Genomic DNA, 13936 nt, shown 5'->3' with positions numbered 1-13936 from the left:
GATGGGTACCCTTCAAAGTGGTAACCCGAAGGTAAGCCTTCTCGTCAACCTCATAGGTTACTTCCTTATGATGATGGTCATACCGACTCTTCTGACGAGACTGGGCTATCTTCAAATTCTCATGAATAGTGCGAACTTGCTCTTCTGCCTCATGGATCATATCCGGTCCAAAGAATTGTCTTTCACCGGTTTCTGAACAGTTCAAAGGTGTTCGACATTTTCATCCATATAGAATCTCGAAGGGTGCTTTCTTGGGAATGGATTGGTAGCTATTGTTATAAGCAAACTCGGTGAAAGGAAGGCACTTCTCTCAATCCATACCGAATGAGATAACACAAGCTCTAAGCATGTCTTCGAGAATCTGGTTGACAATTTCCACACTCGACTGATGGTGGAAAGTGGTACTCAAGGAAAGATGGGTTCCCATGGTAGTGTGGAAACTCTCCCAAAATCGGGAAGTGAAAAGACTTCCACGGTCAGCATTGATCTCTAGTGGAACACCATGAAGTGACACTATACGAGATATATATAAGTCAGCTAGCCGACTAGCAGTTATACTCTTTCTAATAGGGAGGAAGTGAGCCACTTTAGAAAGACGATCAATGACTACGAAGATGACATTATTCCCTTTCTTGGTCCTGGGTAAGCTGGTGATGAAGTACATACCAACTTTGTTCCATTTGCACTCAGGAATAGCTAAAGGCTGAAGGGTGCTAGCAGGCCTCTGATGCTCTACCTTATGACAAACGTCACGGTTAGCAATGAACTCAACGATTTCTCTCTTCATCCTAGTACACAAGAACCTCTGGCGTAGGTCCTGATACATTTCAGTACTATCGGGCTGAATCGTTAGAGGAGATTCATGAGCCTCCTTAAGGATCAACTTTCAATGACGTTGACCCTTGGGAACCACCAAGCGGTTCTCAAGGAAAACAACACCTCAATCATCTAAAAAAAGCTACCAACAATTCCCTTCTCCGTTTCTTTTGATCCGAGTAATACCCGTGTCATACAGCTGGATAGCTATGATCTGATCCTCCAGAGTAGGTTTCGCCACCAAAGTAGAAAGAGATCTGTGAGGAACAATGTGAAGGTTAAGCTTACAGAATTCCTCATGGAGAAGTGGTTGACCTTGTAACAACATGAGATTGTTACAATAGGACTTATGACTTAACACATCAGCCATGACATTGGCTTTGCATGGGGTGTAAGAAATTCCTAAGTCATAATCTGTAATCAACTCTAGCCAACGTCTTTGCCTGAGATTTAAATCCGTTTGGGTGAAGATATACTTGAGACTCTGATGATCAGTGTAAATTTTGCAAAGGTTACCAAGAAGGTAATATCGCCATGTCTCAAGTGCATAAACTATGGCTGCAAGCTCTAGATCATGTGTAAGATAATTATCCTCATGTGGATGCAACTGTTGAGATGCGTAGGCAATCACGTGGCGATCCTGCATAGGAATGCAACCTAGTCCCTGTCGTGAGGCGTCGCAATAGATAACAAAGTCCTTGGTGAAGTTCAGTGGCTCAAGTATGGGAGCAGAAGTGAGGCATCTTTTCAGTTCCTGGAAGCTATGCTCACACTGTGGGGACCACTCAAACTTTTTATCTTTCTTAAGGAGTTCAGTGAGAGGTTTAGCAACTTTGGAGAAGTTCTCAACGAAGCGGTGACAATAGCTCGCTAGACCGAGAAAACTCCTAACTTGCTTAACCGATTCAGGTGGAGTCCAATCAAGGATGGCCTGAACTCTCTCGCGATCGACAACAATGCCCTTACTTGAGATCACGTGGCCTAGATAGGTCACTTATGGCAACCAAAGATCACACTTGGAGAACTTGGCATAAAGGCGGTGCTCTGTGAGTTTTGCGAACACAAGTCTAAGATGCTCGGCTTGTTCTTCCTTGTTCTTCGAGTAAATAAGAATATCATCAAGGTAAACCACGATGAACTTATCTAAGTACTACATGAAGATCTATTCATCAAGCGAGAGAACGTGGTTGGCACGTTGGTTAGACTGAAGGACATAACGTTACTAGCCATAACGAGTGACACAAGTTATCTTAGGAATGTCCCTGTTTTTGATGTTAATTTGGTGGCAGCCTAACCTCAAATCCATCTTAGAAAAGACTAAGGATCCAACGAGCTGATCTTGCAGGTCATTGATCCCGAGGAGCGGATACTTGTTCTTTATCATGGCCAAGTTAACGGGACGATAGTCGACAATCATCCGATCCGTTCCATCCTTCTTTTTGACGAAGATGACGGACAAGCCCAAGGAGAATAACTATGATGGATGAAACCCTTTTGCAAGGACTCATCAAGTTGTTTCTTAAGCTCAGCTAGCTCTAAGGGTGCCATCTTATAGGGTCTCCTAGAAATTGGGCTTGTTCCTGGAATAAGATCTATGACAAACTCTACATCTTTGTCAGGTGGAATGCCTGGCAGTTCCTATGGAAAGACATCCAGAAAGCCACAGACTGCCAGGCTATCTTCAAGGTCTGGGAGAGGGCTGGCATTAAGAGAATAGAGTTGACGCTTTGCAACTCTAGTTGAGACAGTGACTATCTTGCCAGACGGATGTGTAAGCTGAACAGACCTAGTGTAAAAATCAATCTTGGCATGATGAGCTGTCATCCAGTCCATACCCAATACGATGTTAATATCTGTAGACTTGAGGGCTATAAGTGATGCAAGGAATACAAGTCTGTTAACAAGGATTTCATTGCCATAGCTTATCCTAGAAGTTTTCCATCTAGACCCTGGAGCTTGAATTTCTAGTGGAGTTGGCATATCAAAAAATTCCATGTCATGCAAGTGGGCATAGCTTTTAGAAATAAAGGAGTGAGATGGTCGAGTATCGAACAAAATCGATGCTGGATGACAATTGACAAGGAGCGTACCAAGAACGACGTCAAGATCATCATGAGCTTCCTCGGCTAAGACGTGATGCACACGTCCATGTTTAGTTATAGCTAGATCAACATGAAACATCTTGGCTGATGGCTTACCATAGAAAACAGACTTCCTAGACTGGGATGGAGCAATAGTGGTCTGAGTGCAATTACGAGCAATGTGGCCTAGCTCTCCACACTTGTAACAAATCATGGAAGTAGGACTGGACCCGCATTGGTAGGCGGTCCACCAATAGGCTTGGGTGGAGCATACTGCTGAACTGGACGAGGCGCTACATATTATGGTCTATCTGCATATCTGGGTGGAAGAGCGGTGCTTAGAACCCAAATCCGGTGCTTGTGAGAGGTAGAGCCGGCGGGAGAACCCAAGTCACGGGTTTGCTTACGGGACTCCTCGTAAGTGAGTTGAGCTACACAACATTCCAATTCATTCCCAGATGAATCAGACCTGGCACAACTCTAAGCAATAGCAAGCATGGCATGGATGAAGTCACAACATAGCTCAAGCAACTCATAATCATGCTAGGAAGGTTTAACTATTTATTGTGACAATGACATGTCATGCAAAGGAATGGGTTTAACTACCGCAACAAGTAATAATTGAATCGTTTTTGTCCTAATGCAACAAAAGAGAGCAGGAGCGAGAGAGTGAGATTGTATCGAAATGACCAAGGGGGTTGAGTGAAGTGCATCAAAGGTCCTCAAACTATTTAAAAGGTGTTATGTAGGTCCTCGAACTATGAAAAGGGTCATTCAGGTCCTCACAGTGCAATATGCGTGTCATCCAAGTCCTCGAACTATTATAGAGGTGTCATGTAGGTCCTTAAACTATTTCAAATGTGTCACATACGTACACACTTATTGCACTTCAAGGATTTTTGAGGACCTGAATGACACTTTTCATAGTTCGAGGACCTATGTGACACCTTTAAAATAGTTCGAGGACCTAGGGTGCACTTCACTCAAGGGGGTTTGCTTGCCTGAAAGATCAACATGGTAGCATTGTTCCTCGGATAGGTAGTCTATGCCACTCGCAGAGGCAGAACATATCGGGAAGAAAATACCAGAGAGACAATCAATACACATCAAATGCAACAATATGGTGCATGATTGTGACGCCCGGATAATCAAGCTACAGTAAACCTTTGCTAATGATGCCACGTCACCACGATTACTGTTGCTAAACTCACATTGGTTCGAAACCGATTCAAATTCAAATTCAAAATAAAGTCAAACAGTTAAAGTTTTCAAAAGTCAAAACTAAAATGTTCTAAATGTAACAAATAATTCATAAGTAATGTTGGTGGAGGAACCACATTTTTATAAAATGTCTAAATGCATTCAATTAATTAAAACTGTCGGTAAAACAAATAAATAAATGTGTTGGTATTTTATAAAATACTAAACTATATTATTTGGGGGTTAAACCTTTTTGTGGCAGAGGTATAATTAGTGTTACTATTTAAGATACAACTTTTATATTTTATAAAACAAAAATAAAAGAAAACTGAAAAGAAATAGAATAAAAAAAAGAAAAGACAAAAAAAAGAGAAGGGAAAAGGGAAAAAGGAGGCCCCCCCCCACTGGGCTCCGGCCCAGCAGGCCGGCCCAGTCGAACACCGGCCCAGCCGGGCCTCCTTATCCATCCCCCCCACCCCCGAAACCCTACCCACGACCCCCACTCTCCCTCGCCCCCTCCCCCACGTTCGCTCCCCTCTCCCCCGATCTGGATCGGGATCGGGGGGAGGCCACCGACGCGCCGCCGCTCCCCTGAGGCCACCGCCGCCGCACGAGGCCGCACCACCCGGAGCGCCTTCGCCTCGCCGCCTCTCCGGCTCACCTCCCCTCGCTCCGCTTTCCCCCATCCCGATTCTGGATCGGGGCACCAAGCCCCCCGACGGCCCCCGCCCTCCCCGACGCCGGTGCACGCCTCCCCGCCCTCCTCCTCGCCGGTCGCCCTCGACCTCCCCCGAGCCCACTGCCCGAACCCCTACTCCGCGCTGTGAGCTCGCCCCCCCCTCCCCCCCCGTGGATCCCCTCTCTCCCCTCGTCCCCCTCCCGAGCGCCACCACCGCGCCCCCCCCCCCCGTCGCCGGCTCCGCCCCGTCTCCGGCTCCCCTGCCACGGCCCCTGATCGCCGCTTCACCGCGGGCAGTGCACCGCTCCGGCCACGGCCTCGCCCCGGGCACCGCTCGCGCCGGCTGCGCCCCTCACCTGCGCCTCCCCGCTCGTCACCGGTGACGCTGCAGCCCTCCTCCGGCCACGCCACCGCCCCCACTAGATGCGCCTCTGCGCGCTCGTTCGAACGAGCCCAGGCGTGCGCGGATCCGTGCCCTGTGCGCACTTTCCGGTGAACTCCGGCGGGTCTGCGCCGTTGCTTTTGGTCGCCGGCGGCGAGGGCCGGCCCTGCTGACCGGCACTGCGGGTCCCACCACCTGGGCCGCTGACTGGTGGGCCCAGGGCCCCCTGTTGGCCTGTTGACTGGGTCAACTACTGACTGGGCTGCCCCTATCCCACTGACATGGGGGCCCCAGCCCCAGAACGTTTCGTTAAAAAAAAAGGGAATTAAAAATAAATTAATAAAATAAATAAATAATAAAATAAATAAAAACAATAAATATAATTAATAAAGTTAAAATGATTTAATAAAATTATTAATTAATTAATTAATTAATTAAGTTAATTAATCCGGTTTAATTAAATTAATTAACTAGTTAAGATTAATTAAACTGTAATTAGATTAACCTAAACCCTAATTAACCTAAATAGAGGATGACAGGTGGGTCCCACTGGACCCACATGTCAGGGTTGACTGTCAGGGTTGACTCAGTCAACCCCTGTTGACTGCTGACGTCAGCATGACATCATGCTGACGTCATAAATACCTTTTTTTTCGAATTAATTAAATAAATAATTAAATTCCAAAATTGTTAAAATCTTTTAAAAATCATATCTTTTAATCCGTAACTCGGATTAAAATATTTTCAACATGAAAGTTGCTCAGAACGACGAGACGATTCCGGATACGCAGTCCGTTCGTCCACCACACCCCCCTAACCTATCGAACCCGCAACTTTCCCCCTTCGGCTCCTCTGCCCGAAAACACGAAACACCGGGAATACTTTCCCGGATGATTCCCCCTTAACCAGTACCACCTCATACCACGTTAGGGCACGCCTAGCATTGCTTCTTGACATGTCATGCATCGATATGCATCTGTTTGCTCTGTATTCATTATTTCTTCCCCCTCTTCTCTCCGGTAGACTACGAGACCGACGCTGCTGCTGACCAGTTCGACTACGGAGTTGACGACCCCTCTCTCTTGCCAGAGCAACCAGGCAAGCCCCCCCCCCTTTGATCACCAGATATCGCCTATTCTCCTCTATACTGCTTGCATTAGAGTAGTGTAGCATGTTACTGCTTTCGTTAATCCTATTCTGATGCATAGCCTGACATTGTCGCTACATCTGTTGATACCTTACCTGCAATCCTAAATGCTTAGTATAGGATGCTAGTTTATCATCATTGGCCCTACATTCTTGTCAGTCTGCCTTGCTATACTATCGGGCCGTGATCACCTGGGAGGTGATCACGGGTATATACTATACATACATACATACTATACAGATGGTGACTAAAGTCGGGTCAGCTCGAAGAGTACCCGCGAGTGATTCACGGATTGGGGGCTGAAAGGACCTTTGTCCCGACGGCCCTCTGTGTGGATCTTTTGTGGCGGAGCGACAGGGCAGGTTGAGACCACCTAGGAGACAGGTGGGCCTGGCCCTGTTCGGCGTTCGCGGATACTTAACACGCTTAACGAGATCTTGGTATTTGATCTGAGTCTGGCTACGAGCCTATACGCACTAACCATCTACGTGGGAGTAGTTATGGGTATCCCGACGTCGTGGTATCAGCCGAAGCACTTCAGACGTCAGCGACGGAGCGGCGCGCGCCGAATTGGACTGGAACGCCACTAGGCTAGGTCTGCTTTCGGCCGCGTACGCAACGTGCAGGTGTGCTATGGGCGATGGGCCCAGACCCCTGTGCGCTTAGGTTTAGACCGGCGTGCTGGCCTCTCTGTTTTGCCTAGGTGGGGCTGCGACGTGTTGATCTTCCGAGGCCGGGCATGACCCAGGAAAGTGTGTCCGGCCAAATGGGATCGAGCGTGTTGGGCTATGTGGTGCACCCCTGCAGGGAAGTTTAATCTATTCGAATAGCCGTGATCTTCGGTAACAGGACGACTTGGAGTTGTACCTTGACCTTATGACAACTAGAACCGGATACTTAATAAAACACACCCTTCCAAGTGCCAGATACAACCGGTGGTCGCTCTACCTCAGGGATATGAGGAGGGGATCGCCGGGTAGGATTATGCTATGAGATGTTACTTGGAGATGCTACTTGGAGGACGTCGACCTACCCTCTTCTGCCTGTTGCAAGACGAAGGTGACCAGAAGCGTAGTCTTCGATAAGACTAGCTATTCCCCTCTTATTCTGGCATTCTGCAGTTCAGTCCACTAATATGGCCTCCTTACACATATACCCATGCATATGTAGTGCAGTTCCTTGCTTGCGAGTACTTTGGATGAGTACTCACGGTTGCTTTCTCCCCCCTTTCTCCCCTTTCCTTTCTTTCTGGTTGTCGCAACCAGATGCTGGAGTCCAGGAGCCAGACGCCGCCGTCGACGACGACCCCTACTACACCGGAGGTGCCTACTACTACGTGCTGCCCGCTGACGACGACCTGGAGTAGTTTAGGAGGATCCCAGGCAGGAGGCCTGCGCCTCTTTCGATCTGTATCCCAGTTTGTGCTAGCCTTCTTAAGGCAAACTTGTTTAACTTATGTCTGTACTCAGATATTGTTGCTTCCGCTGACTCGTCTATGATCGAGCACTTGTATTCGAGCCCTCGAGGCCCCTGGCTTGTATTATGATGCTTGTATGACTTATTTATGTTTTAGAGTTGTGTTGTGATATCTTCCCGTGAGTTCCTGATCTTGATCGTACACATTTGCGTGCATGATTAGTGTACGATTGAATCGGGGGCGTCACAAGTTGGTATCAGAGCCGACTGCCTGTAGGAATCCCCCTTCCAACTCCTTGGCCGAAGTCGAGTCTAGACTTTACAAAACTTTTACTAACATGGCTGTGCGGCCCATGGGCCCACGTCGCCATTGGGTGGTATTAGGATCTTTTACTCCTCGATCTTTACTCTGGGATTCTGAACTCTCTTCTATTCGGGTTAAACGATTTTGCTAATAACAAAGCTAACTTTAGGTTCTCGCGAGTACTTTCTCCCGGAGAGCCCCTCACTTCAGATGATCGTCTGCTAATCAGAAGAATTCGGAGATACTCTTTGATATTCTCTCGAGACTTTGTGACCATCACTTTTGCTATTCCTGGCCACCGATAAATCCGTATGGATAACTACTTACACTTGCCATTCATACGATCATCCCCCATTGATCTTGTTATTACAAGATATCCCAAAGTTTTCTCTATTGTTCGGAGAATATTTTGTGCCTACTGCCTAGCAGTTCTTTGCCACATGAATACCCCTTCAAGTAAATCCTCGCACTTGTCGAGTATCCGCTCATCCCCAGTTGATTCATGTATTTCACAAAAGTATTCAAAATACTACTTGAACTTCCGAAAATCCTGAGTAGCCTATTGCTCTTGAAATTCTTGCTTGCTTGCATTATGGTTAATCCCATAAGTCTCTAGTCTTATTGACATTCCTTGTCATTATCATTTTGAGTCTGTTGACTCAGTATGTTTACGAATACACGCAATCATCATTGATCCTTATAAATTATCTTTCCGGCTGAGCTGCCATTCTTTTAACTGGAAATGGTTCTCGACCAATCCAATTGTCGTTGATTGTACCCTAAGGCTATTCAACTTATCCATCTCTAATCAGAGCTTTGCTTCTGATCCCTTGATTTGGAAATCATAATTCCTTTGCATTTGACAATTGAGTTAGTCAGTTGTTTCTATAATTTGCTTCCTCTAGTTGAGTACCGATGCTCACGTTAGATCCCTTGTGGACCACCAGATCCTATGTTGGATTTTATCTGACAATGCCCTTCATATTCGATAAACTTGTGAGCCTTTTTCTCGGATACATAATGCCTTTGGTAAATTGTATCGTCTGCTTCCTCAGCCATGCTCTGCCTTCAAGCTTGAGTTAATTACTTCTAAAAGATTCTGGTGTAGGATTCTAAGATGCCCCGATGGGTTGAACCTATGCCTTCTCTAAACCGTGTGAACCCGAAAGTTTTCACGAGTCATACTCTTCTGGTGCTTCACCAGAAAAAATTTCAACACTGCAACTTCATCGAACGTGAGAAGTGAATGAAAGGTTATGCATTGGAGAAGTGGGAGTCGACCTTGAACTTGTGTTCATGCCCATGGACGCGATATATATCCTATCATTAAAGCTTCTTGTAACAATAACTATTTCCTTGATAACTAACCTATGGTATCTGTGAATTGATCCCTTGCAACCGTGGTTCCGACCATGATTGTTCTTCTTTGATCTCATTTCTCGGACAAGTTAAAACAATTGTCTTCTATGGATCAATACACCAGTCCCACCTTTACTTTGATCTTGTGTCGAGTATTACCCCCCTGGTATCTCGAGATTATCATGGAACTGCATAACTCCTTATGAGTTCTTCATCAAGTGCTACGTTCCCACTGATTACAATTTTTCGCGGGCTCTGAGTTATTGAACACTCAAAGACACCGATAACTGAACCGAGTCCGCACTACGGTTCAACAACTCTTCAGTAAGCTTCTATAAATACGAGTTTGTACCCGATCACGCCATTCCTAGCCTGTTTGGCTATATCATTGTCGTGACGATTCTAACTGTGCTACCTGGTCCTTATTCTCGGAGCACCAATTTTCGACGATGAACTAACCTTATGTCGATCCTCATCGTCATATCATTTCTCCTTGAACAACAAGCTTGGTTTCGAGTTTGTGTCGTACCCATGGTTCCAATGACTTTTGGCTTCATCATTCCTTTGACTTGATGTCGTCGCTGATTGATTACTTCTTCATGAAATCTGTTGACAAATTCCTCATCAACCTTATGAGTTCTTCCAGGATATCAATTGAATTCATGATGAGAAATACCATCCTTGTCCCTCGATGATTTGAGTTATCAGCGGCAACATTCTTGCCTCCCCCCCCAACACAAACTTGTTCACCATTTGTGTTGTACCTTGGTTTCCTTGCTATCCAGCAATTGTTCTTCTTTACCTTGGAGTATTACCGTCCTTTATGTCAAGAATGTTCTGAGATTTGTTCCCCCTCTTGAGAATTCTTGACATCGAAATACTTCTCACCATCACCATTCTTTCTTGGTCCCCGTGTTAATTCCAACAAGTGAATGGTGTTGTTTGTATTCCTTCCTTCTAGCAACCCTATTGCTTTGAAGTTAATGGTCGGTCGTTCATTCTTAGACTATTGATTATTGAAACATCATCCCGGCATTGGTCGTGCAACTCAGCCCATATTCCCGGTGCACCTCTCATCCAATGTTTAACTGTGTATGTTCTCCTCGAGCATACACCATTTTCTCATTTGATCCGACAAATGTTATCTCCTTGTTCACATAATTGTGGAAATCCATCTTTTGGGAATCTCGGTGAATTGCCGTTGAGTTCACCAGACACCTCCTTGTCCTCTCCTTGGTTTAATGGTGAACTATTGCTTCAGAAACCCGCTCCCATAGTTCATTTCCCGAGAAGCTTGCAATGCCATTTCAACGATTTGTGTTGCGCCTTTTCTTCTCGGACATCCTGAGTCTCAGGTATCCTGACACCAATCGGATCTGAATCTTGGTCGGATATGATGGTTGGGACAACTTTCCAAGAGTTATGACGTTGATCCTTTGATGACCCGGTAACATGATGTCATGCCTAGCACCCCCCCCCCCTGCTGGAGGACCTATCATTATAGATTCCTTTTCAGCAAGGTTATCCATTCATCCATGAGGAAATTGTAAGACTTATTCTACAAGTTATTCTTGATGGATCCTTCGTGTTTCCAAAGTCTGATCTTCACCTGAAGACCATGTCACGGCTATCTCGAAGCATGTCAATAGTACTCCAATTTTCAACAGGCACGTTTGAAGCACGATGCTATATTTTAATTATCAATTATCCTAACACCGTTGTATGATTATTATCATGAGATTCCTCCCCCCTTACCTAAATGGTTTTCTACTTTATATCCTGTCATGGATATCTTGCTCTGCTTGTCCTTGGGAAGGATTTACCCTTGAAAGATGTGTTTAAACACATTTTCCTTTCCATTGGTTTGTTTAAACCTTCTTGTGATCTATATAATATAAGCAGTAATATCCCTGCTTATGTAAACACCTCGGTGTACCATCTTGCCTGGTGTAACCCTGTTACTATTGTTGATGACATTCCGGTAGTCATCGATGGACGAGAACTTTGCCTATTGGTCCGCCTCGTTCAACGAGCAGGAAAATGGTTCTCTTCGTCCCTCGCCCTTGGTGCCGACATTGTTGACAACAAAACCGACAGGCTATCCTCTGACATACCTTGTTATCTTGACCGTGCAAATATTAGCGCCTTCCCGCTTTTAAACCACATGGTGGGCCCATAACCCACAGTTCCACATGATCGAAACCTGACTCTCCTGTACAACCCTGTTTCCAATGGTTATTCCTCACGCTTGGCTTCGTATTTAATTCACGGGCCACCTTCCTAGTGTTCTATTCTGGTATCAGATGCAATCCTTACTCTCGTTGCTCTGAACCCCTTTCTCACCCTGGTTCAGACCTCGAGCAACTATCTATCCGCTTGGAACCTCTTATTGTACCTTCGTACCTTACTCTCGATGTATTTTATATGTTAAACTAGAGAGATACTCTTATGCTCATTCTTGGGTTAACCCCAGCTTGTTCCCTCATAAGCATTTTTGTCGTAGCCGAGCTGCCCTTATTGATTCGTTAGTACATTGGAGATCCTGAATAAAGGATGACGGCTCTATCATGATGACCTGGAGCAGAGAAATGAAGACTTCAACGTAATGGATCCACCTCTTCGAGAAGAGCAACCAAAGACAAGAAGATTCGTTAGAATTTCGTAACCAAATCCCTTCCCCCCTTATAACCGCTCCTAAATCTCGGGACGAGATTTCTTGTAGTGGAGGAGAATTGTGACGCCCGGATAATCAAGCTACAGTAAACCTTTGCTAATGATGCCACGTCACCACGATTACTGTTGCTAAACTCACATTGGTTCGAAACCGATTCAAATTCAAATTCAAAATAAAGTCAAACAGTTAAAGTTTTCAAAAGTCAAAACTAAAATGTTCTAAATGTAACAAATAATTCATAAGTAATGTTGGTGGAGGAACCACATTTTTATAAAATGTCTAAATGCATTCAATTAATTAAAACTGTCGGTAAAACAAATAAATAAATGTGTTGGTATTTTATAAAATACTAAACTATATTATTTGGGGGTTAAACCTTTTTGTGGCAGAGGTATAATTAGTGTTACTATTTAAGATACAACTTTTATATTTTATAAAACAAAAATAAAAGAAAACTGAAAAGAAATAGAATAAAAAAAAGAAAAGACAAAAAAAAAGAGAAGGGAAAAGGGAAAAAGGAGGCCCCCCCCCACTGGGCTCCGGCCCAGCAGGCCGGCCCAGTCGAACACCGGCCCAGCCGGGCCTCCTTATCCATCCCCCCCCACCCCGAAACCCTACCCACGACCCCCACTCTCCCTCGCCCCCTCCCCCACGTTCGCTCCCCTCTCCCCCGATCTGGATCGGGATCGGGGGGAGGCCACCGACGCGCCGCCGCTCCCCTGAGGCCACCGCCGCCGCACGAGGCCGCACCACCCGGAGCGCCTTCGCCTCGCCGCCTCTCCGGCTCACCTCCCCTCGCTCCGCTTTCCCCCATCCCGATTCTGGATCGGGGCACCAAGCCCCCCGACGGCCCCCGCCCTCCCCGACGCCGGTGCACGCCTCCCCGCCCTCCTCCTCGCCGGTCGCCCTCGACCTCCCCCGAGCCCACTGCCCGAACCCCTACTCCGCGCTGTGAGCTCGCCCCCCCTCCCCCCCCGTGGATCCCCTCTCTCCCCTCGTCCCCCTCCCGAGCGCCACCACCGCGCCCCCCCCCCGTCGCCGGCTCCGCCCCGTCTCCGGCTCCCCTGCCACGGCCCCTGATCGCCGCTTCACCGCGGGCAGTGCACCGCTCCGGCCACGGCCTCGCCCCGGGCACCGCTCGCGCCGGCTGCGCCCCTCACCTGCGCCTCCCCGCTCGTCACCGGTGACGCTGCAGCCCTCCTCCGGCCACGCCACCGCCCCCACTAGATGCGCCTCTGCGCGCTCGTTCGAACGAGCCCAGGCGTGCGCGGATCCGTGCCCTGTGCGCACTTTCCGGTGAACTCCGGCGGGTCTGCGCCGTTGCTTTTGGTCGCCGGCGGCGAGGGCCGGCCCTGCTGACCGGCACTGCGGGTCCCACCACCTGGGCCGCTGACTGGTGGGCCCAGGGCCCCCTGTTGGCCTGTTGACTGGGTCAACTACTGACTGGGCTGCCCCTATCCCACTGACATGGGGGCCCCAGCCCGAGAACGTTTCGTTAAAAAAAAGGGAATTAAAAATAAATTAATAAAATAAATAAATAATAAAATAAATAAAAACAATAAATATAATTAATAAAGTTAAAATGATTTAATAAAATTATTAATTAATTAATTAATTAATTAAGTTAATTAATCCGGTTTAATTAAATTAATTAACTAGTTAAGATTAATTAAACTGTAATTAGATTAACCTAAACCCTAATTAACCTAAATAGAGGATGACAGGTGGGTCCCACTGGACCCACATGTCAGGGTTGACTGTCAGGGTTGACTCAGTCAACCCCTGTTGACTGCTGACGTCAGCATGACATCATGCTGACGTCATAAATACCTTTTTTTCGAATTAATTAAATAAATAATTAAATTCCAAAATTGTTAA

Source organism: Triticum aestivum, chromosome 6B (assembly GCF_018294505.1).
Source record: "Triticum aestivum cultivar Chinese Spring chromosome 6B, IWGSC CS RefSeq v2.1, whole genome shotgun sequence".
Classification (NCBI taxonomy): Eukaryota; Viridiplantae; Streptophyta; class Magnoliopsida; order Poales; family Poaceae; genus Triticum; species Triticum aestivum.
The sequence above is the reverse complement of the archived record's forward strand: the minus strand, read 5'-3'. Positions refer to the sequence as shown.